This window comes from Schistocerca gregaria, chromosome 2 (assembly GCF_023897955.1).
Source record: "Schistocerca gregaria isolate iqSchGreg1 chromosome 2, iqSchGreg1.2, whole genome shotgun sequence".
NCBI classification, from domain to species: Eukaryota; Metazoa; Arthropoda; class Insecta; order Orthoptera; family Acrididae; genus Schistocerca; species Schistocerca gregaria.
In genome coordinates this window covers 128,076,276-128,101,054 of record NC_064921.1, presented here as the reverse complement: position 1 = coordinate 128,101,054, position 24,779 = coordinate 128,076,276, and the positions used below count along the sequence as shown (strand labels likewise).

The 24,779-nt window shown below is 45.3% G+C and overlaps 1 protein-coding gene across 8 annotated transcripts in view; it reads right to left on the bottom strand.

Annotated features, from left to right (window-relative positions):
• LOC126336504 (neutral ceramidase-like) overlaps positions 1-24,779 on the bottom strand; it is a 489,135-nt gene that overhangs the window by 378,771 nt on the left and 85,585 nt on the right. For 2 of the 8 annotated variants that reach the window (XM_050000281.1, XM_050000280.1), the window contains exon 1: positions 887-1,276. The exons of 4 other annotated variants lie outside the window; for them this stretch is intronic. The gene's annotated coding sequence lies outside the window, so the exon portion shown is untranslated. Of the gene's footprint in view, positions 1-886; positions 1,277-24,779 lie in introns of those variants that run through there. 2 more of the 8 variants (XM_050000276.1, XM_050000274.1) reach the window with 1 other exon arrangement.

Below are 24,779 nucleotides of genomic sequence, written 5' to 3'. Positions count from 1 at the left end.
ATCACCAAACCCGGACAAAGCTCCATATCAGTCTGTCACCACAGCCTTTTTTTATCACGTTTATTGGCTTCGTCAACTCACAATCAGATTGTTACATCAGGTTGCCCTCCATGGTGTGGGTGCACCCAACGACTGTGGTTATATTGGGTTAGATAGATCAGCAATCAGTCGTGGTCATGGTTGAACTGTGTAAGCATTCACTTGACCACAGTTCCGCACTGCATTGATAATGACCTGACACAGGTCGAAATCTGATCTGCGTTGTGACTATAAATGTCATATTAAAGCAACTTAATTCCACGACTGATTGCTGCTCCATCTAACCCAAGATTGTTACATTCCATCCTAACCTATACCTCGGGCTAAGTTACAGATCAATCCGTCACAACAACCCGGATTTTTTGCTTCATATACGTTGGCTCCGCCAACTACCAACAAATGTACGCACGAAAAAGAGACATGACAACAGCGATTAACATTAAGTCACTGGCAACAGACGACGACTTGTATCGAACATTCCTCTCGATCTTCGTTGAGTTCGCAAACTCTCAACCAAACTGTCAGGACGGCCAGGGTGGCAGAGCGGTTCTAGGCGCTACAGTCTGGAACTGCGCGACCGCTAAGGTCGCAGGTTCGAATCCTGCCTCGGGCATGGGTGTTTGTAATGTCCTTAGGTTAGTTAGCTTTAAGTAGTTCTAAGTTCTAGGGGACTGATGCCCTCAGAAGTTAAGTCCCATAGTGCTCAGAGCCATTTGAACCAAACTGTCATTTTCTAACCTAATCTAGGCGTGGGCCACACTAAAGATCTGCCACACCGACCAAGGGGACGGCGGGCAAGCAAACAGTATCACAGTCCAGTCCAGTTATTCAAGGATGCTTAACATACCTGTAATCGGGAGGTGTCGGTGCTCAGTAGTAATCCTTCAATTGGACCGACACATCACCAGAGCTATGCACTCTGACAGCACAAGAAGTGGCGGGAATTTACGGCGTATTTCACAGAAATCCGATCAGAACAGTAATACGGCACACACTGCGCACATGTGAAGACGGATAGAATATGAAATTGGACCGCGAAACACTCGGCACCACTAAGCCCTCACGTACGCTGGCAAAACGACGGATGGCCAGAGCTGGGTGAGGTGGGACACAGGCAAAGCTGCATCGGCTTCTGCTCGAACTGGTTCACACAGAGGGCTGCCGTTGCATCAAGTTGCGCTCTGTGTGGCAAACACGGCTGGAGGCGTGCTCCGGAGCGCGGACCTGCAGCAACTGAGCCACCGCCAGAACCACGCTCCGTACCGCATGTTGTTGTCAAGGACGCCCGCTGCGCTATCCCCCCTGTCACTGGCGCAACCCAGCAGACCGGTCGCCGACATCGGCCGGCCGATTAACCAACCATGGCTGCATCTGAAGCTCGCCAGAAGTCGCTCTGTCTCTCTCTCGCTCTCTCTCTCTCTCTCTCTCTCTCTCTCTCTCTCTCTCTCTCTCTCTCTCTCTCTCTCCGTGTACAGTGCATTGGTTTTTTTTCTGCATTTTAATGCAAAAGGGCCTTCCGTCGGGTAGACCGCTCGCCTGGAGCAAGTTTTTTGAGTTGACACCACTTCGGCGACCTGCGCCTCAACGAGGATGAGAGATGATGAGGACAACACTCACTTGTAACAAACAAGTCACAAACTTTACGATCTCATGGTTTCTGCATGATCGTACTGCACCACTAAGTGGACTACGCATGGCAGTATAGACTAACCGTCTTGCGTCCATGTCTGCACACTTAAACACCTGACCTGCTGCTCAGGGAAAAACAATCACTAATGGCCTGCTCTTGGCGCGTGTACTTGGAGGTACAAACTAACCTAAAAACACGTGACTTGTAATAGCTACAATTATTATTTTGCAAATGATGTAAATGCTGAGTAACGTTGTTTAGTACACCGTCCTCAGTCACCAATAGAAATATCTACACTGCCAGACTTACGCTCATCGTTCCGGTGTGAAATAATCATGTTGTCAACAACAAATTTTCGTATTAATCAGCCGAGCGTATATTTACAGTGGAAGAGAATACGCTTCGGCATTGGTCGCTTACTTGGGTTGCATTTATCGCAATCTCTCGTGCAGCTCGAAGTACCAAACGACTCGTAAAAACTGCATGTAATTCCAAAATGTGTAAGTAGGCTGTTTAGGTTTTTATGTTGGTAACGTCACCTAGCGCTCTGTATGAAAATCACTGGCTGTGCTGTGTGCAGTCTGTGGCTGGTTGGCTTTGTTGGAATATTAGCCATTGTAGTGTTGGGCAGTTGGATGTGAACAGCGCGTAGCGTTGCACAGTTGTAGGTGCTCCTCCAGCAGTGGTGGATGTGGGGAGTGAGATGGCGGAGTTTTGAGAGCGGATGAGCTGGATGTGTGTCCATCAGAGAGAGTAAATTTGTAATTAAGGTAAATACATTGTTTGTTCTCTATCAAAATCTTTTACTTGCTAACTATGCCTGTCAGTAATTAGTGCCTTCAGTAGTTAGAATCTTTTATTTAGCTGGCAGCATTGGAGCTCGCTGTATTGCAGCAGTTCGAGTAACGAAGATTTTTGTGAGGTAAGTGATTCATGAAAGCTATAGGTTATTGTTAGTCAGGGCCATTCTTTTGTAGGGATTATTGAAAGTCAGACTGCGTTGCGCTAAAAATATTGTGTGTCAGTTTAGTGATGATCAGAATAAGTAAAGAGAGAAATGTTGGAGTACTTTCAGTTTTGGTCAGCTCTTTCAAAATCAAATAACGTAAGGGGTTTACTAGCACAGTAATTTATTAATTTCTCTAAGGGGGCGTTTCAAATGAAAGAAATTACAGACCGGTGACCGCAACATCGATTTGCCGAAGAATTCTTGAGCATATTCTGAGTTCGAATATAGTAAATTTCCTCGAGACAGAAAAGCTACTGTCCACATATCAGCATGGATTTAGAAAGCATCGCTCGTGCGAAACTCATCTTGCGTACCATGGATGAAGGCCAAAAGGCAGATTCCATATGCCTAGATTTGCAGCAAATGATTGACATATTGTCCCACTGCAGACTCTTAAAGAACGTTCGATGATACGAAATAGGTTCCCAGATATGTGAAAGGCCCGAACATTTCTTAAGTAATAGAAACCAATATGTTGTCCTGCACGGTCAGTGTTCACTACAGACAAGGGATAAGTCAGGAGTGACCCAGCGAATCATGATAGGACCGCTATTGTTCTCTGTGTACATAAATGATCTAACGGTTATGGTTACCAGCAATCTGCAACTGTTTCGCTGATGCGGCTTTCATGTTCAGGGAAGTGTCGTCGTTGAGTGACTGTAGGACGACATGGGATGATTTAGAATTCCTATTTGGTGGAATTACCAGTTAAGTCCGACTGTAGAAAAAATTTAAGTTAATTCAGGTGAATATGAAAAAAACCGTAATCTTGGGATACAATATAAATGGCGTGCTGCATGACACAGTCACGTTGGTTACATCTCTAGGCGTAATCTTGCAAACTGAATTGAAATGGATGAAGCACAAAATTTCGGTGGTACTGATGATGAATGGTCGACTTCACTTTATTGAGAGGACTGTAGCAAACTGGAGGTCACCTACATAGGAGGCCGCGAACAGAACACTAGTAGCCGAGCGGTCTGAGGCGCTGCAGTCATGGACAGCGCCGCTGGTCCCGGCGGAGGTTCGAGTCCTCCCTTGGGCATGGGTGTGTGTGTTTGTCCTTACGACAATTTAGGTTAAGTAGTGTATAAGCTTAGGGACTGATGACCTTAGCAGTTAAAGTCCCATAAGATTTCACACACATTTGAACATAACACTAGTACGACCCATGCTTCAGTACTGCTCGAGTCTTAAGGACCGCACCAGGTCGAACTGTAGGAAGACATCACAGCAATAGAGAGACGTGTTGCCAGATCTCTTAGCGGTAGACTCGACCAACACGCTTTACGGAGATGCTTTTTGAACTCAAATGCAAATTCTCGGTGGGAAGACGACGTTCATTTCGTGACAATATAGAGAACCGGAAGTTACGGCTGATTGCAGAACGATTTCACTGCTGTCAACATACATCTCGCGTAGAACAACGAAGACAGAGAGATTAGGGATTGTACGAAGAAAAAAGTTTCGACATTGACACTGACAGGGAGAGGGGGGCGGGCGAACGTGTCGTCCTCTGCTAATGTCGACAGTCAAATTATTTTCGCCAGCTCACTCAAATCACAGTAGTGTGGATTTTTGAGCTTTTGTAGTTTCTTAGTCGTTAACATTTTGTTTTGTTTTCGTGCCACATTGCAAATGTAAGATGACTATTTCGATATTCTTTCCATGAATGTTCCTCAACGAGAGGCTAGAAATCTGAAACCGAAACATGATTTAGGTTTTACAACGCCTAGACAGAAAAAGGTCTACACTGTGCACATAAGAAAATAAATTCATGAAGCAATCTTTATTAGGAACAAGAAGCATCAGCTCTATTGAAGTAAAAAATATAGTTGATTTCTTGGTACTTAGGAAGAGAAAGAGGCACAACGGACAGAGCATAGAGGCTTTATGTATTGCCCCACAAACGTTTTCGACGAATTGCATGTGTATATTTTGCTAGCATACAAATATCCGTGTTTTTCCTATTGGAGAGAAAGTCCACCTTATGCAAGACAATGTTTGGTTACTTTTGTTTTACTTAAAGTTTTTGTTTTACTTAAAGTCCCATAGTGCTCAGAGCCATTTGAACTTAAAGTGTTGCCATACTTTATACGCTATCGTCAATGGATTTTTACTTTTCTCCTTTCTGAAAATTGTTATTATCATATATTAACATCTTGTGGAAGTTATATGAGTTTCTGGTTTGAAGCTATTAACATGTACAAAGGAGAATACTTAGACATCAAACTTTACCTTACATCACATTAAAAGTTTTCTTCGTAGGCATGTTACGTTACCGTAGTTTGCAAATATAATTAAAGACACTTATCACCGATTTAAGGCATTACAATTTTCACACTTACGCTGTGCTGAAAAAATTAAGTCTAGGACACTAATTCGGACATAAAACGGTTATACATTTGTTCCCAGATCTCACATGAAGCTATCAGTTATGTATGATGATTGTTATGTAACTAACATGTTTTTTGCATATTGTCACCTGCAAACAACGAAACGTTTTCCAGTTTTCTGTCTTTCGTCCATTTCACACTGAAAATCGTTATATTATACAGCGTTATTTAGAGTTTTGCTTATTATTTTTTTCATCCTGTGGCCTTGCTTCCCCTTCTTTATGACGTGTGTGTGTGTGTGTGTGTGTGTGTGTGTGTGTGTGTCTAAACACGTACGTCTTTTGCTATTGTTGTTTTCACCTATTTCACACGAATTTCATGTGTCTTATCAGCAAAACCCAAGGTTTCAACCGCCATGTTGTAATTATGTGACGTCCATTTGTTTCATTTTTGTGCTTGTCTGCAACGACTGCATATTTGCTTGTAAGCGAGAGGGGAAGTTAATACAAAGGTCGAGATATTGTAATGATTAAATATTTTGCTCACTAAACATGTACTCATCATTCGTTAGGTATTCATGGCAGATCACTCATTAGTACACTTCGCCCATTTCGATTCCGCTACGAATCGCCTAAAATTGTCAGCTCTTATACGTGAGTCACGGGTTTCTCGCTGCCCGAGCAGCTCCGAAGGCCACGTGCTTGATGTACGTGCCGACCAGTACGCATCGTACGCAAATGGACTGGTTTACTCACACGGAGGGTCTCGCATCCTCACCTGTGAACATTCCAGCCATGTAAGGAATGGTCGTACCTCCTGTCAACAAGGTATGCAACACGACAGATGATGAAAGATCACTCTCGAAAAAATAAAGGCTGATTTCCGAATGTAGGTGGAGACGACTGAAGGGAACTTCATTTCCCTACTGCACCCACTTGCACAGCTATAGTATGCTTTAGACCTGTATTAATAAAGGTAGTGAAATTTTGATGGTAGTGACAGAAAACTTTGATTTTGTCCTGCATAAATTATGACGCTATAGTTCTTAAATTAATTGCTTGATGCATGTCCTCTTTAATATTTCTCAAATTTTCAGACATATGCTTTTCAAATGACATATCTCTGAACTGCGGTTCTAGTATGTTTTGCTAAAGCAGACTTGCACACACGGGGCTTTCCGGCTAGAGGGAGCCAGCTTAGTACACGGACGGCGAACAGGCAGGGCAGTCGCGTGTTGTTGTTGTCAGTCTTCTCAGCGTAAACAAACCTATTGGCGGTGACAGCTAATGCTGTGAATATGGATTCAGCTGAGAAGAGACCGAATTCGAGTGCAAAATGCGTGCAGCACGAATCCCAATGGAAATTCTAGAGACTTTTTGTGCATACCGGAGAACGTGCCACGTCTTTACTATGTGGGCATTCTGTTAAGCGAAACTACAATTCCAAACACTAAGACGTATATAACAGTGTTCATGGAGACGAGCGTCTGCAGTCAACTGCAGAGTTAAATTACCCCTTCGGCAGTGAGGTACGCTGAGTTATCTTAATTAATCTTCCATTAACTATTAATATTATTCAAATATATTGCAATTGGATTTATAGGACAATTTTATTTCTACGCATTCGAAGCTACAAATAAAGGTGCAATGAGGGCGAGCTTTAGAATTGCACACTTAATTGCTCGGGAGGTTTCGACCATTCTCCACTGGGCCGTTTGCGAAAGAATATCTCGACAGTGCTAGTGAATCCGTATGCCACCTAAGGACAACAAAATTTCGTGCACTTTGACTGTCTCGACGCACAGCTGTACGCCGTGTGGAAGACATTAGTGTAGATGGTGAACGGCAGCTAACGGTGAGAGAACAACGATTCTTTGCATATTATCTGTTTCTTGATGTAAATGTAAATGTGGTGTGTCTAGGGCCTCCCGACGGGTTGACCGTTCACCGGGTGGAAGTTGTTCGATTTGACATTCTGTCACGCTGACCACCTCTTTTTTTTATCATTATGTTTGGTCGTTGCGGACGTCACATGACATCCGTTCAAGTGCGTTGTTGATGCTTTCACTCTTTTTTTTATTACAGAGGCCAACCAGCTCTCTGACAGAACATGTTGAGCTACCGTGCCGGCAGTACCAACGTTACTGACACAGCACAATTGGTTATATTCGTCCGAGGGGCCGGTGTAGATTTAAATGTTACAGAAGAGCTTCTTAATTTAGTTCCCATGAGAGACACATGTACCGGCGAATATGTATTTAGTGCTGTTCAGCATGCTGTTACGAAACTTCGAATAAGCTTGTTTCAGTCGCCACTAATGGCACCCCAAGTATGGCTGCCTCTAACGTGGGATCTATGGGACGTCTAATAACTAAGCTGAACCCAGGACCGCAGTTTCACTCAGTGTATAGTGTAATTCATCAAGAGGCACTTTGTGCAAACACTGTACAATTTGACAGGGTTATGAACGTCGTTATTAGGTCTGTAAATTTTGTACGCTCTGCAGACTTTAAACATAGACAGTTTCGAGAGTTAATGGATTCACTAGTATATGACTACAGTGATACACACTATTTTTGTCAGCTAAGGTAACTGAGTAGGGGTAAACACCTTGAACATTCCTCCTTTTGCTTGAATTGTTTAATATTTTTACGGATGTGAAAGAAAGGTCGGTTCCTGAGCAAATGGCTCTGAGCACTATGGGACTTAACAGCTGAGGTCATCAGTCGCTTCCTGAGCATTCTGACACTCAGTGGGTTGTTAACGTTGCATCTGTTACCGACATAACGAGTCATTTCATTAGTCTCAATGATTCGTTGCAGGAAAAAGGTTAATTAATTGTATCTCTGTTTTTAAAATTAGCGCTATGCAAATGAAATTGGAGATATGAAGAAGTCAATTCCAGGACCGCAATTTCACCCACTTTCCCAACGTGCCGCGGTTCGCAGTTTACATTAATAATGACCTTACTGCGTCAATTGTTCAGTCTCTTGATAATTTGGATGCAGCATTCGGGAAACGATTCGAAGATTGAGCCAGATTTTCATATGTCACTATGCTCAGTAGATGTCAGAACTGTCTCCGCAGAGGTGCAGTTAGAATTGATAGATCTGCAAAGTGACAGTTTCATAAGGGAGAATTGTAGAATAGCGAATGACATCATGCAGTTCTATTATTGCGTTCCACGGGACAGATTTCCCCAATTACATGTGAAAGCAGCAGCTATAGTGTGCATGTTTGGTTCTGCTTATTTATGTGAACAATTTTTCTCGGTGTAAAAGCTTTGCAAATTGAAACATAGATCGCAAATGAGAGATAGGCATCTGAGGACCGTTCGTCTATTGAACACCATAATTAGTATTCGTCCGGGCACTTCCTGGCTTGCAGTAAACGTGAGAAATATGGATCTTAAGATATATAAATGTAAGACAACAGTGTCTGAAGTTTTGTATGTGATTTAATTACAATGGGGTGCAATTAGGCATGCGTATTAAAATATATAAATAGGCAGAACACGGCGCTGCGTTCGGCAACGCCTATGTAAGACAACAAGTGTCTGCTGTAGTTGTGAGATAGGTTAGTGCTGCTGCAGTTGCAGGTTATCAAGTTTTAAGTGAGTTTGAAAGTGGTGTTAGAGTCGGCCTAAGGGCGATGGTACACAGCATCTCTGAAGTGGCGATGAAGTGGGGATTTTTCACGTACGACCACGTCACGTGTGTACCGTGAATATCAGGAATCCGGTGAAACATCAAATCTCTGACACCGCTGCGGCCGAAAAAAGATATTTGCAAATAATCAACATTAAAACGATACCAATCGTTCCTTTACAGGACCACCAAATCTTAAACGGGAATACATTCATCTTTAGTTAGCGAGTGGGTTAGTCTTTTCCACAGTTAGTTTTTTACATTGTTGACTCTGTGAGTTAATGAGTTCACTCGTTAGTAAGTAGGATATTTGGTTAGGTAATGAGCTAGTCAGATGATTTGTTTGATAATTAAAAGAGGTGTGGCCTGACCACGAAACAAACAAAACTTACCCGAATCTGCGGAAGTAAGAGTGATTTCAGGTGTGCCGCAGGGGAGTGTCGTAGGACCGTTGCTATTCACAATATACATAAATGACCTCGTGGATAACATCGGAAATTCACTGAGGCTTTTTGCGGACGATGATGTGGTATATCGAGAGGTTGTGACAATGGAAAGTTGTACTGAAATGCAGGAGGATCTGCAACGAATTGACGCATGGGGCAGGGAATGGCAATTAAATCTGAATATAGACAAGTGTAATGTGCTGCGAAAACATAGAAAGAAAGATCCTTTATCATTTAGCTACAATATAGCAGGTCAGCAACTAGAAGCAGTTAATTCCATAAATTATCTGGGAGTAGGCATTAGGAGTGATTTAAAATGGAATGGTCATATAAGTTGATAGTCGGTGAAGCAGATGCCAGAATAAGATTCATTGGAAGAATCGTAAGGAAATGCAATCCGAAAACAAACGAAGTAGGTTACAGTACACTTGTTCGCCCACTGCTTGAATATTTCTCACCAGTTTGGGATCCGTACCAAATAGAGTTGATAGACAAGATAGAGAAGATCCAACGGAGAGCAGCGCGCTTCGTTACAGGATCATTTAGTAATCGCTAAAGGTTTACGGAGATGGTAGATAAACTCCAATGGAAGACTTTGCAGGAGAGACGCTCAGTAGCTCGGTACGGGCTTTTGCTGAAGTTTCGAGAACATACCTTCCCCGAGGAGTCAAACAGTATATTGCTCCCTCCTACGTATATCTCGCGAAGAGACCATGAGTATAAAATCAGAGTGATTAGAGCCCACACAGAAGCATACCGACAATCCTTCTTTCCACGAACAATACGAGACTGGAATAGAAGGGAGAACCGATAGAGGTACTCAAAGTACCCTCCGCCACAACTTTTAAGGTGGCTTGCGGAGTATGTATGTAAATGTAGATGTAGAAAAATTAATATTTGGGTCCAACATTTGTAAAACTGTGATTCCTCTCTCTCAAACCCCACCCTCTGGGGAGATAGGGAGAGTTTTAGCTATAGCGAATCGAAATTTACGAAGTACATAAGTATTTTTTATTTACCCGTAACCATTTTCCACTCAAAAATGAGAACATGGATATTCTTGAATTACAGTTTCCAACTACCAAGAATCAAAACAAATCTTTAAGACAAAATGTACTTAGTTTTTATGAGAATCTAATTCTGCGATTAAAAATGCGGTTTCCCATTTCAAATTTTCAAGTTGCCTCCAGCCCCACCCCCAGGGGTGGCTAATTTTGGCACCAGCAGATGTCCCCCTCGAAAATAATCAACTTTGGATTCGTGAAACTTATTTTTCGGGTTATTATGGTTTGTCAACTTAAAGTTTACACTCTGTATATTGCAAGTAATAAAATAGTATTACGGTACATTTAACCTGCTGCCGATGAATATTTATCACCGCAGAGTTGTATTTTATGTCCAGAACGTGCTTAACCCAAAGTAATCAATAACGGCACACACACACACACACACACACACACACACACACACACACACACACGCCCGAGAGAGGGTTCAGACCTGCAGCCGCAGCAGGCCCGCGTAACGTTCCATCGTGTGGCTGCGTCCGGCCACTCTCCCTCCCGCTTTTTCCCGCTACGCTGTGACGTATGTGAGCTGGTGAGCTGACCGCAGTTACGTCACGCGTGCCAGGCTGCACCGGCTACACCAAACGGGCGCCCGGCTGACCACCTCTGTGCCAAGGCTATATACTGTACTAAGCCCTGATGTAACAATTTGTTATCATTTTAGTTATTTCACTTGGGCTATCCAGGACCACATTAAGCCCTGTTAAATTTCACAAAGGACATGCCTTCCTTCCATCCCCAGATCCAGATTCCCTATAATTTCTTGTAAGTTGGTCCTGCTTGCATTTCTCCGTCCAAGGAGAACAATGCTACACTCTCGGTGTGGCTCGTTCGTCACTATCTTCTTATGGAAGATATCCCTGACGCAGGCGTCTTTATGTTTCATTCGTTTCTAAACTATGGCAATGTGGTTTTGAAGGGTTTGAATATAAAAAAAAGAGCTTCTTCGTCAACCATTACCGTCCATTCGTTTGAGACCGTAAAATCGCACACGTCTTTTCTGGAATGTGTTTGTATTTTTTTCTATTTTGCCTAGACTTCCTTTCTAGATTTTTTTGTGGATGCCATTCTTGTAATTGGATCCCACGACTGTGTTACTGACTCCGCGCTCTATTTTCTCCAGTTCTTCGCGGAGGCCATTACTTCCAGTTTCTGGGACAGGGACTCGCCTTCAAACATAACTACTACCTTCAAATCCCTTTCATACTCATGTATCTTAATGTTTTTTGAAAGGCATTTTTTGTTTTAAATATCACTTTAAGAAAAAAAAAACGACGGAATAATAACATCAAAGATGCCCCCAAAACTCCGGACGAAATATGGAGACGTCAGCAGATCAGACAAATTAAAGTACTCGAGTGATATAATTATGAAAAACGAACTCTACTATGAAGCGCTTAAGGAACGAATACGTAAAACAGAAATAGCGTGCCAGAAGTGATAAGCACTATCGACGGGGATGTCAAATTGATTCCGCATTTTTAGATTTCCAGAAGGCTTTCGACACCGTTCCTCACAAGCGTCTTCTGATCAAATTGTGTGCCTATGGAATATCGCCTCAGTTGTGTGACTGGATTCATGATTTCCGGTGAGGAAGGTGAAAGTTTGTAGTAACTGACGTAAAGTCAGCGAGTAAAGCAGAAGTATTATCTGGCGTTCCCCAGGTGTTATAGGCCCTCTCCTTTTCCTAATACATCTAAACGACATAGGAGACAATCTGAACAGCCTTCTTAGATTCTTCGCAGGTGATGCAGTCCTTATCGTCTTACAAAGTCTTGAGTCTTGAGATGATCAAAACCAAATGCAAAATGATTTAGTCAAGATGTCTGTATTAAGCGAAAACTGGCAGTTGATACTAAATAAAAGTGCGAAGTCGTCCAAATGAGCACTAATTATAATCCTCTAAATTTCGGTTACACGACAAATCACAAAAATCTGAATCCCGTAAATTCAACAAAATACTTAAGGATTGAAATTACGTATCACTTATGTTGGAAGATCGCGTAGATAATGCTGTGGGGAAGGCAAACTAGAGACTGCGACTTATTGGCAAATCACTCAGAAAGTTCAGCAAGTCCACTGAAGAGAGTGCTTACACCACACTTGCCCGCCCTCTTCTGGAATACTACTTTGCGGTGTGGGATTCGCATCAGAGTGGAGTGATCGAGGATAAATGGCTCTGAGCACTATGGGACTTAACATCTGATTGGAAGGGTAGAGAAAAATCTGCCAGGCACGTAATTGTGAGTTGCAGAGTAATCTTGTGGATGTAGACGTATATGAACGTCGTGAACGATATACAGATAATTATTAGCCTATTATTATTATTACTACTCTTGTTGTTATTATTATGTTAAAACGTTTTAGGCATTATATTGTTGTTAAACATTTATTATCGCCACATACAGCATTTCTACATTTTATTATTATTGCTGTTATTAAAATCGTTGACTTCTGTAATAAGATAAAAGTGGAGCAGGTGGCAACCTAGATTTAGTGGAGGGAGAAGTGAGAGACAGTAATAAGCCGTGATTTCTCCCGCTCCTCACCGAAACTCCTACCTCGTCGTCCCGGAACTCCAGTCATGGATACACACATCATACTGTAGCTAAAGGCTGACCACCACGTTTTAGCTTCCAACAGTGCACTGAGCGAAGCCAGTGTGCTTCCTAGCATCGCTGTGGTAGTTGGTCAGTGGACGAAGCCCACCCCTCTCAAATAATGTGTGTTACGCTATACATGCTCTGTGTCCAAGTGAACGATTATCGTTGTTTGAATTGCACAATTGGTCTCAGTTCCGCAAATTATGCCTTCCCTCTAATCTTCAAAATTTAATAGTTTTTGTGGCTCCAGATTGGCTTGTATATTTTTCACTGACCAAAAGTACGAAACGAGTGTTTTAGAGTGATGAATGACACATACCTTGTCGCCATCCGATGGATGGGTTTCTGTATCGTACAGCGGGTACATAGATGGTTTCATTAGTAATGATATATCCGTAGTGAGGAAGGTCTTTGGTGTCCGGCTCGGGAGCGGTGCTCGCCGTCGAGAGCAGCGGAGATGCAGGTGTTTACCAGTGGCCTGGCGGAGCGGAGGAGAGAGAGGTAGAGAAAGAGAGAGAGAGAGAGAGAGAGAGAGAGAGAGAGAGAGAGCCACTGGGAAGTTAACAGTCGTGACAAAGATTTGTGTATCATGCTGCAGTGATACGTGTAGTTGGCCTTGCTTCCCAGCGATCGTGCTTGGCTGGTTCGTCGTTCCTGTCCCCATACAGAATTAAGAATCGCTGAGGCATTTTGTCGCTCGAAGGGAGCAAAATCTGACTTAGTACTGCCTTTCTGCTCACCGCTGGTGTTACATCATAGCGTAAGTCTGTTTTGAGGTCAGGTGCAGCACAGCCATATGCGTTGATCAGCTGAGGGTCATTACACTGACGTGACAAGAGTCATGGGATACTTCCTAATATCGTTTCGGACCTCTTTTCCCCAGCATTGGTCAGAACCTCGGCGTGGCATGGACTCAATAAGTTGTTGGAAGTCTCCCGCAGAAATTCTGAGCCAGTATTTTTTGAACGAGCTGACCTTTCGATTACCTCCCATTAATATTCGATGGATTTCATGTGGGGCGATCTAGGAGGTAAAATCATTCGCACTAGCTCTCCAGAATATTTTTAAAGCCAATCGCAAAAAATTGTGACAAAGTGACATGCCGCATTGTCATCCATGCAACTTTGACATGGCGCATTGTCATCTATTGTCGCTTGGGGACGTAAAGTTCATGACTGGCTGCAAATGGTCTCCAAATAGCCGAACGTAATCACTTTCAGTCAATGATCGGTTCGGTTGGACCAGAGGACCCATTCCTTCACACGTAAACACAGCCCACAAAATTATGGAGCAACCACCTGCTTGCGCTGCGCGTTGTTGACAATTGTGTCCATGGATTCGTGGGGTCTGCGCCACACTCGAAACTCACCATCAGCTCTTGCAACTGAACTTGTGACTCATCTGACCAGGCCACGGTTTTCCAGACCTTGAGAGTCCAACCGCTATGGGCACGAGCCCAGGAGAGGCGCTGCAGGCGATATCGTGCTGTTAGCAAAGGCGCTCGCGTCGTTCTAATGTCGTAGCCCCACATTTCGCCGGACTGTCCTAACGGATACGTTCGTCGTTCGTTCAAATGGTTCAAATGGCTCAGAGCACTATGGGACTTTACTTCTGAGGTCATCAGTCTCCTAGAACGCAGAATTACGTAAACCTAACTAACCTAAGGACATCACACACATCCATGCCCGAGGCAGGATTCGAACCTCCGACCGTAGCGGTCGCGCGGTTCCAGAATGTAGCACTTAGAACCGCTCGGCCACTCGGCCGGTCGTTCGTCGTTCGTATCACGTTGATTTATGAAGATATTTCACTCAGTGTTGCTTGCCTTTTAGCACTGACAATTCTACACACACGCCGCTACTCTCAGTGCGTTGTACGTGGTGAGAGGTAATGCGTGAAGTTTGGTGTTGTCGGCGCACTCTTGACTCTGTGAATTGTGGAATATTGAGTTCCTTAGCAATTTCAGAAATGGGATGTCTTATGCGTCTAGCTCCAACTACTACTCCGCGTTCAAAATCTCTTGATTCCCGTCGTGCGACCACAATCACCTCGCAAAACTTTACACAAAACTTGCTTGAATATAAATGGCAGCTCCGCCAATGTACTGCTGTTTCATACCTCGTGTAGTCCGCCCCGATAGCTGAGTGGTCAGCGCGGCAGATTGCGGTCCTACGAGCCCGGGTTCGATTCCCGGCTGGGTCGAGCATTTTCTCCACTCAGGGACTGGGTGTTGCGTTGTCTTCATCATCATTTCATCCCCATCCACCGCGCAGGTCGCTCAATGGGGCGTCGAATGTAATGAGACACGCACCAAGGCGGCCGGACCTGCCCGTACGGGGCCTCCCGGCCAATGACGCCAAACACTCATTTCCATTTCCATACCTCGTGTACGCGATATTTGCGCCATCTTCCCCAGGGAAGCGTCCTGGGACCTCTGCTGTTCCTGATCTATATAAATGACCTGGGTGACAATCTGAGCAGTTCTCTTAGACTGTTCGCAGATGATGCTGTAATTTACCGTCTAGTAAGGTCATCCGAAGACCAGTATCAGCTGCAAAGCGATTTAGAAAAGATTGCTGTATGGTTTGTCAGGTGGCAGTTGACGCTAAATAACGAAAAGTGTGAGATGATCCACATGAGTTCCAAAAGAAATCCGTTGGAATTCGATTACTCGATAAATAGTACAATTCTCAAGGCTGTCAATTCAACTAAGTACCTGGGTGTTAAAATTACGAACAACTTCAGTTGGAAGGACCACGTAGATAATATTGTCGGGAAGGCGAGCCAAAGGTTGAGTTTCATTGGCAGGACACTTAGCAGATGCAACAAGTCCACTAAAGAGACAGCTTACACTACACTCGTTCGTCCTCTGTTAGAATATTGCTGCGCGGTGTGGGATTCTTACCAGGTAGGATTGACGGAGGACATCGAAAGGGTGCAAAAAAGGGCAGCTCGTTTTGTATTATCACGTTATAGGGGAGAGAGTGTGGCAGATATGATACACGAGTTGGGATGGAAGTCATTAGAGCATAGACGTTTTTCGTCGCGGCGAGACCTTTTTACGAAATTTCAGTCACCAACTTTCTCTTCCGAATGCGAAAATATTTTGTTGAGCCCAACCTACATAGGTAGGAATGATCATCAAAATAAAATAAGAGAAATCAGAGCTCGAACAGAAAGGTTTAGGTGTTCGTTTTTTCCGCTCGCTGTTCGGGAGTGGAATAGTAGAGAGATAGTATGATTGTGGTTCGATGAACCCTCTGCCAAGCACTTAAATGTGAATTGCAGAGTAGTCATGTAGATGTAGATGTATGTATGCGTATCGGTAATATCACCTCATTATATTATACTTTAGCTAAACTAACTTTCGGCTTAAAACAGAGTGCAGCCTGTTGTGACCTGTGGTACTGCAGCGTATTTTTTTTTTTATTGACGGTTGTCATAAGTTGCAGGTGACGCTTATTCGAACTGCCCTAGAGATAATGACCAATCTACTGTAGTGGCTGGATGCGTTTCACGCTCCTGGCAACTATTAATCCTTATAGTTACTACTTAATGTGCCTGGGTATTAAAAGCCGTCGGTTACATCATACTGGAAAAAACGATCAATCTTGCTTACTATGCAGTCATTTGTGTGTACGTAAAGCAATTTAGAGTGAACGCTTCAATGCCGGCTTTATGATTCGGGCCATGAGATCCTTATGGCTCGAGTTAATCTGATAATCTGCATTACTGCTAGTATTAGTTTTGGTGCCACACAAGTAGGTCTTTGATGGCCTTAGCGTAATTGAGTGTTCCATGTGGTTCTATTTTTCGTACCAGTACGAGCCACTGGAGCCGTTCTGTTTTACTGTGCATGAGGGCTAATGAATAAACAAAATGAGGACCCATAGTCCGAGGAGCGTAGGGAACGATGCGGGAGTCCGGCACCGCCAACTAGGCAACGCCCTCTTCGAGGTGGTTTGTCATTGCCTTCCTCCGGCGGTAATGGGGTTGAATGATGATGATGATGATGATGATGATGATGATGATGATGATGATGATGAGTCAACAACACTCAGTCATCTCGAGGCAGGTCAAATCCCTGACCCCGCCGGGAATCGAACCCGGGACCCCGTGCGCGGGAAGCGAGAACGCTACCGCAACACCACGAGCTATGGACATGAGGGCTAAAAACTAGATAAAAAAAAGTTTTCTGAAATCTGTTAATTGTTGGCGTTATTTGCGACACAACATTTAAATGAGTTCTGCCAGTCTGCTCGGGACACATGTATAAATCTGAGTTGGTAATCTCGCTTTTTTTCTTTTTTTAAAATATAAATGTAATTCGAACTCTAAACCTGTGCAAATGCAATTCCGGAATTTGTGACCAATCGGACTTGGTAATTTTACAGTATTTCAAAACAGTGTTACCCTGACCTGATATAATAGAGCATTCCAGTTCAATCAAAAATATTAATTTTTAATAACTGAGCTGTCATGTACACCTATAGTTACTTAGTTTAGTGATGGTACTGTGTATTGATATTTTCTGTCTCCATACTGGTAATTGAAACAAAGTTTTTTTATGCATATAATGCTCAGCTTTGTCAGTGAATGTAGTTATGCGGATCCTTCTTGTGAAACACAGTGGCTGTGTACTGCGCCGTGAGGCCGCTCTTCAATTTTTTTTTACAATATTTTCGAGGTTGTTGCTTTACCTTGAGATTGGTTGAGGAATTAAGATTCCACGTTAACTCAGCTTTCTGTTATCACTGAACTTATATCCTTGAGACAATCTTTTTGTAAATTTTGATTTCTGTTCTAGACTGCCAAAGCATGGGAATCTACTGATTTCTTTGACATACTGTAATCTGTTAACATTTAACTTGACTGAAAGTGCTGATTGGTATTTGGCAAACTGTGCATTGTGAACATTGTGTTAACAGCAAAATAAATGTTTGTTGTTGCGTTGTTAATTGTTTGTTTCTACCAGCACCTTACCACTCCCCTTGCCCGCTGTCCTGCCAAATCAGTTTGACGAATGTCCGGAGAACATTACCTTCCATTATGTGTAGATCCAACAGTGAGGTACGGAGGAGATGGTGTTACGGTATGGGGACGTTTATCGTGGTTAATGTGTGGTCCCTTATTACGCTTTAAAGAACGCTCAGCGCGGAAGGATATCAACACATCTTACAGCGTTGTGTAGTGCTCGCAGCAGAGCCAGAGCTCAGAGACGATGGTTGTTTCTATCACCATGAAAATGCACCCTGCCATAAAGCAGCATGTGCGAGGCAACGTTTATGGACAATACCATTTCTGAAACAGACTACCCTGTCCAGAGTTACGGCCTGAACCAAATGAAATACACTCCTGGAAATTGAAATAAGAACACCGTGAATTCGTTGTCCCAGGAAGGGGAAACTTTATTGACACATTCCTGGGGTCAGATACATCACATGATCACACTGACAGAAGCACAGGCACATAGACACAGGCAACAGAGCATGCACAATGTCGGCACTAGTACAGTGTATATCCACCTTTCTCAGCAATGCAGGCTGCTATTCTCCCATGGAGACGATCGTAGAGATGCTGGATGTAGTCCTGTGGAACGGCTTGCCATGACATTTCCACCTGGCGCCTCAGTTGGACCAGCGTTCGTGCTGGACGTGCAGACCGCGTGAGACGACGCTTCATCCAGTCCCAAACATGCTCAATGGGGGACAGATCCGGAGATCTTGCTGGCCAGGATAGTTGACTTACACCTTCTAGAGCACGTTGGGTGGTACGGGATACATGCGGACGTGCATTGTCCTGTTGGAACAGCAAGTTCCCTTGCCGGTCTAGGAATGGTAGAACGATGGGTTCGATGACGGTTTGGATGTACTGTGCACTATTCAGTGTCCCCTAGAAGATCACCACAGGTGTACGGCCAGTGTAAGAGATCGCTCCCCACACCATGATGCTGGATGTTGGCCCTGTGTGCCTCGGTCGTATGCAGTCCTGATTGTGGCGCTCACCTGCACGGCGCCAAACACGCATATGACCATCATTGGCACCAAGAGAGAAGCGACTCTCATCGCTGAAGACGACACGTCTACATTCGTCCCTCCATTCACGCCTGTCGCGACACCGCTGGAGGCGGGCTGCACGATGTTGGGGCGTGAGCGGAAGACGGCCTAACGGTGTGCGGGACCGTAGCCCAGCTTCATGGAGACGGTTGCGAATGGTCCTCGCCGATACCCCAGGAGCAACTGTGTCCGTAATTTGCTGGGAAGTGGCGGTGCGGTCCCCTACGGCACTGCGTAGGATCCTACGATCTTGGCGTGCATCCGTGCGTCGCTGCGGTCCGGTCCCAGGTCGACGGGCACGTGCACCTTCCGCCGACCACTGGCGACAACATCGATGTACTGTGGAGACCTCACGCCCCACGTGTTGAGCAATTCGGCGGTACGTCCACCCGGCCTCCCGCATGCCCACTATACGCCCTCGCTCAAAGTCCGTCAACTGCACATACGGTTCACGTCCACGCTGTCGCGGCATGCTACCAGTGTTAAAGACTGCGATGGAGCTCCGTATGCCACGGCAAACTGGCTGACACTGAGGGCGGCGGTGCACAAATGCTGCGCAGCTAGCGCCATTCGACGGCCAACACCGCGGTTCCTGGTGTGTTCGCTGTGCCGTGCGTGTGATCATTGCTTGTACAGCCCTCTCGCAGTGTCCGGAGCAAGTATGGTGGGTCTGACACACCGGTGTCAATGTGTTCTTTTTTCCATTTCCATGAGTGTACCTTTGGGATTAGTCAGCACGTCGAATTCGCTCCAGCCCCTAGCGTCCAACAATACTACATTGTCTAGTTTCGCATCTCGAGCATGAATGGGCTGCCATTCTACACAGACAAACAGACACCTCACTGAAAGTGTTCCCAGCAGAGTTCAAGCCATCATAAAGGCCAAGTGTAGAGACGCACCGTATTAATATCCACTAATATCGCCGGTATGCTTTTGGTCAGATAGTAATAGTGCGGTACAAATTCTCCTCAGTTACTGTCCGCAGCTCGTGGTCTAGTGGCTAGCCTTGCTGCCTCTGGATCACTGGGTCCCGGATTAGATCCCTGGCCGGCTTGGGGATTTTCTCTGCGAGGGGACTGGGTGTTTGTGTTGTCCTTATCATTTCATCATCACCACACTCGTGACAGTGGTTAGATTGGAATGTGAAAAAATTTAACTCTGTGAAAGTTTGGACTTTGCACCGGAGCTGATGACCGCGCAGTTGAGCGCCCTACAAACCATCATCCCCAGTTTCTTCTGCGACGTGGGCAATTCCGCTTATTTAAACATGTTTCTCTAATTACCACCGACCTAGCTATTCTAGACAATTCTCATAGTTAGTTTGCAGTAGTTAAGGATTTAATTTCACGTCTTAAAGTATGCATAATATGTAAGTAGGGGAAAGTCGGGAAAGAGTGCGCACTTAGTATTTAACAGCACATATCTAGTAGATGAGAATGTTAAAATAATCTTTCCTCATAATAAATTATTGCTGGTTTATTTGGGAGCAACACAAATCACTTACAGCTGCTAGCTGTTAACACAAACCTTACATGTCAACAAATGTGAGACACTACTTGTTCGTCCTCTTAATTGCATCTGCTGGTAAGAGTACGCAGCAAGTAGTCAAACAGTACGCACTAACATGAATCAAAAGGAAAATCACCCTGCCCTTCATAGCCTGTGCATTCTTCATGCCACCATTGATAGCATTTGTCACATTGAATCCAATCATCCGTGATATGCTTCTTCTAGACCTCACCACAGGCTGGGCAATTCACGCCGGCCGATGTGGCCAAGAGGTTCTAGGCGCTTTAGTCTGGAACCGCACGGGCATGGGTGAGTGCGAGGTCCTTAGGTTAGTTAGGTTTAAGTAGTTCTAAGTTCTAGAGGACTGATGACAGATGTTAAGTCCCATAGTGCTGAGAGAAATTTTTATTTTTTTTTTATTTTTTGGCAATTCAAAACATCAGGTCCCTCCTTAGATTTGGACTTCGTTGTTCCTGCAGATTATGGTGCGGTTAGGTCCACACTAACCAAAGCGATTCTGCGTTCTTGGTTCTGGTATTTTGTCTCTTCTTGGTTTTGTCTTATTTATCTTGTTTGTCAAACAATAGATTTTTGAACGGATATCCAGACCAAATCTCTGATTTTTTGCCATTTTGTTCTTTGTTGTGGGCCTATCATATTTTGGCAGTCGATAAATGCTGAATAGACCTGCAGATGTTCGTACATCAGCTCTCTGAACTTCATTTGTATCACGTTTCTTCTTGGTTTTGTCTTATTTATCTTGTTTGTCAAACAATAGATTTTTGAACGGATATCCAGACCAAATCTCTGATTTTTTGCCATTTTGTTCTTTGTTGTGGGCCTATCATATTTTGGCAGTCGATAAATGCTGAATAGACCTGCACATGTTCGTACATCAGCTCTCTGAACTTCATTTGGATCACGTTCTTGATTTTTTTCTGGTGACTGCACAGACAAATCATCTATCACTCAGGAGCCGCATTTGTCTGTGGGTTTGTGGCGAACTCATTTGCCTCCTTCAGTTGTTGGAAGTCCGGCTCTGTCAATCATTTATGTTGGAGCAAAGTCATCTATCGTGAAGCCATCAGGATTGAACGGCAATATACCCGTTGAGTCGAAGGTTTCTCAGCTGTTTGAATTGCATCTACTTTAGAATGTGCAGCTCGAAACAAAACACTAACATCTGTCGGCTTAATGGGTCTTCCTACATTTTTGACCGTTAGAAACGAAGAGTGCGAGTGTAGTCCTTCCCGCTATGTTACAGCGTACACTTAACCCGTTCGTCACACAGTTCAAAAAATGACGCAAATGACAGCCATTCCTTGGTTTCGCTGTTTGTGCTGTGGTTTGTTCCTCGCAGAAAGGTGATTGTTTTTGGCAAATAATTTTATTTTCTACTGAATACCTAAACAGTGCTTTTTTCTTGCTATGTATAGCTTAAAGATTACATTACTTGAAACAAAAACCTATATTTGCCTGCTACATCAAAAATCTGACGGTATATGAAGATGGTATCTGTTCTTTCGGACATGTCCGAAAGAGCAGATATCATCTTCATATAGTTAAGGCTAACCGGCCATTGACCTTCGTCTTCTGTGCGGATGAACACGCATTGCCCGAACTCTTACGGGACTCGGTAAGATTGTCTCCCGCGAGTAATGAGTGTAATGGGTAGGGGCACTACGAACTTAGTCTGTGGACATTGAGTTAGTAATGTGGGTGTCACGGGGAGCGTTCAAGGGATAAATCCCTGTAGTCGCATTACCCTATGTGCCCTCGGTGGCTCAGATGGAAGTCGGCTCGCAGCCGTGCTAGCGTGCGGAGCTGCTCCGCGCGCCGTCCGACGCTCCGCTCTTGGCGGTGTTTACTTCCGCGTCACGGTGTTTGTGTCTATCGAGTCCAGTACTAACGTACACCATGGCGCACTCGGACCGCCGTTCAACGATCAAAGTAACGTTTCAGGCCGACCATCCACGACCGCGAGCTTTCAAAGTCGAACAGTTCATACGTGAGGATCCACGTTTGAACACCCAGGAAGTAATCGGCATACATTTCTCTATCACTGGAAGTGTTGTCTACATCAAGATGTCGACGGAGGAAATTTGCAATGACATAATTGACCGTTATGCCAATGGACTGAAATTTAAACACACTGATGGACATATTGGTGCTGTGACAGTCGCCCATGCTGGATTCGGTCTCCGGACATTGCGGGTGTTTGAGCTCCCATTCGAGGTGCCTCAGGATGTGGTCATTGCCGCTTTCCAGCCATATGGCACCGTCTTGGGTCACGTCGCGGAGAAGTGGCAGACATTTACGACCTACCCCGTATTAAATGGCGTCCGGCAAATAAAAATTGAACTGACGAAACATGACCCATCGTACCTGCTGATCGGCGGTGAGAGGGCCATCGTCATGTACGATGGACAGCCACGAATGTGCGCAGGATGTGGCCAGGAGGGACATGTACGTTCCGTGCTTACACCACCGTTTAATACAGACGACGTTACGTGAAGAAACCCAGGCTTCGACGGTCACGTCCTTACCCATCACCTACGCCAAGGTTGCACAGGACCCCGTCGTACCAATCTCGACTACGTCAGCACAACGCGCCGACGACACCAGCACGGCGTCGCCCCCAGTGCTCGCTTCAGGACCGTCTGGGATGCAGACCGAAACTGATGCTTCTGTTGGAACGAGGACGTCGACCTCGGTGTCGTGCCGACGTCTGCCTTTGTCCAGACGGGTTCGGCGTCAGACGACGGGCGACCACATTCTGATTCAGAAGGCCACATCAGAAAACAGCGGTCGCCTCGCAAACACAGGAAACGACGACGAACGCCTTCCGATGACGCCCTCTCTCAGACGGCCCCGCGAGATGTCGACCTGTTGTCTGACGGTGATCTCCTACATTGCGTCCAGTCACGCGATGTGGCAGCAACAGGCGCCCCTCCTGTGACGCCTACTCTCCCAGCCAGGGAGGTGTCCTCGCCGTTGTCAACGAATGATGACGGCGGTCCCCCTGCCACTCATGTTGCGGAATCCACAACATCCGTTCCGGAAGTACGTGACCGTCACATGTCCACGTCGTGAGCTTCCTGGGCCGATAACTTGGAAGAAGAAGTGGAACAGACTGCCGGCGTGTCTGCACAGGAGTCCACCTCGGCGACTCTGGGGCTGGCCCCCCACCAGTAATTATCACCACTGCGGGACCACCGGTGGGTCTCCACCTGCTGGCTACTTTTACCGCACGTTCTGCAAATACTGAGGATGGCCGTACACAGCAATATCGTATCGCCACGATGAATCTTGCCACCATTCGTGCCGCCCATAAACTGGCCATGTTCAGAGACACCATTTACTCTGCGGGTGTTGATATAGCACTCTTACAGAAGGTGTTTGTGGCTGACTTCCTAGTCCCCACCGGATACAACGCCCATGTTTCCCCCATATCCGACACCGGTAGTGGCGTCGCCATCCTGCTACGCGACGGACTCCCTGCCGAGGACGTCATCTGCCTGTCCACTGCGCGAGGTATGGCCCTCACACTGTTCGGCGTTCGTATTATTAATATCTATGCGTGTTATTAATATCTACGCTCCGTCCGGCACTGGCCGCCGTCATGACCGACAAACGTTTTTTGCCGAAAGCGTCACACCCCTCTTTACCGGTCCGCAGGACGATTTGGTACTCGTTGGGGATTTTAACTCGACACAAGATCCCGAGGACCAACTCCCGCGACATTCCCCTTGTGCATCTCTCTCAGTGGTCATCGACCGTCTACGACTTGTTGACATATGGAAGAAGCTCCACGGAATTCAACCGGGCTATACGTTCTACACCTCTCACTCGTCAAGCCGCATAGATCGCATCTACGTTACCCGCTCCCTTGCTGATGGCACACGTCATGCGGAAGTGTGGCCCTTGGCCTTTTCAGACCATGATGCGTACCTCTGTGACGTCACCCTCGCCCGACAGCAAGTGTGGCATTGTCGTGGTCTGTGGAAACTCAATGTCGCTCACCTGACCTCCTTAGACTGTCGCCGTATGGTCGACGAAGCGTGGGCACGCTGCCACCATCGTCGAGAAGCCTATGATTCCACCTTATCATGGTGGCTCTCCTGTGCAAAGCCGACCCTCAGGAAGACTGATGAGTTATGGGAAGGAATTAAAGGCGTGGCAAACTAATACCCTGCACTTCTACTACACCATTCTACGTGACTGTACGACGATGCCTTTCTCGCCAGCCCGGCAGTCGATGGTCCATCGCACGAAGGCGCAGATCTCCTTGATCATACGGCGTAACTTGGAAGGCACTGTAGTCCGTTCTCGAGCTTCTAATCGAATCCCTCAAGAACGTCCGTCGATGTACCACCTCCTTCAGAAAAGACAACGACGACGACGAGCTCTGATCCAAGTCCTCACTGATGTGGAAGGG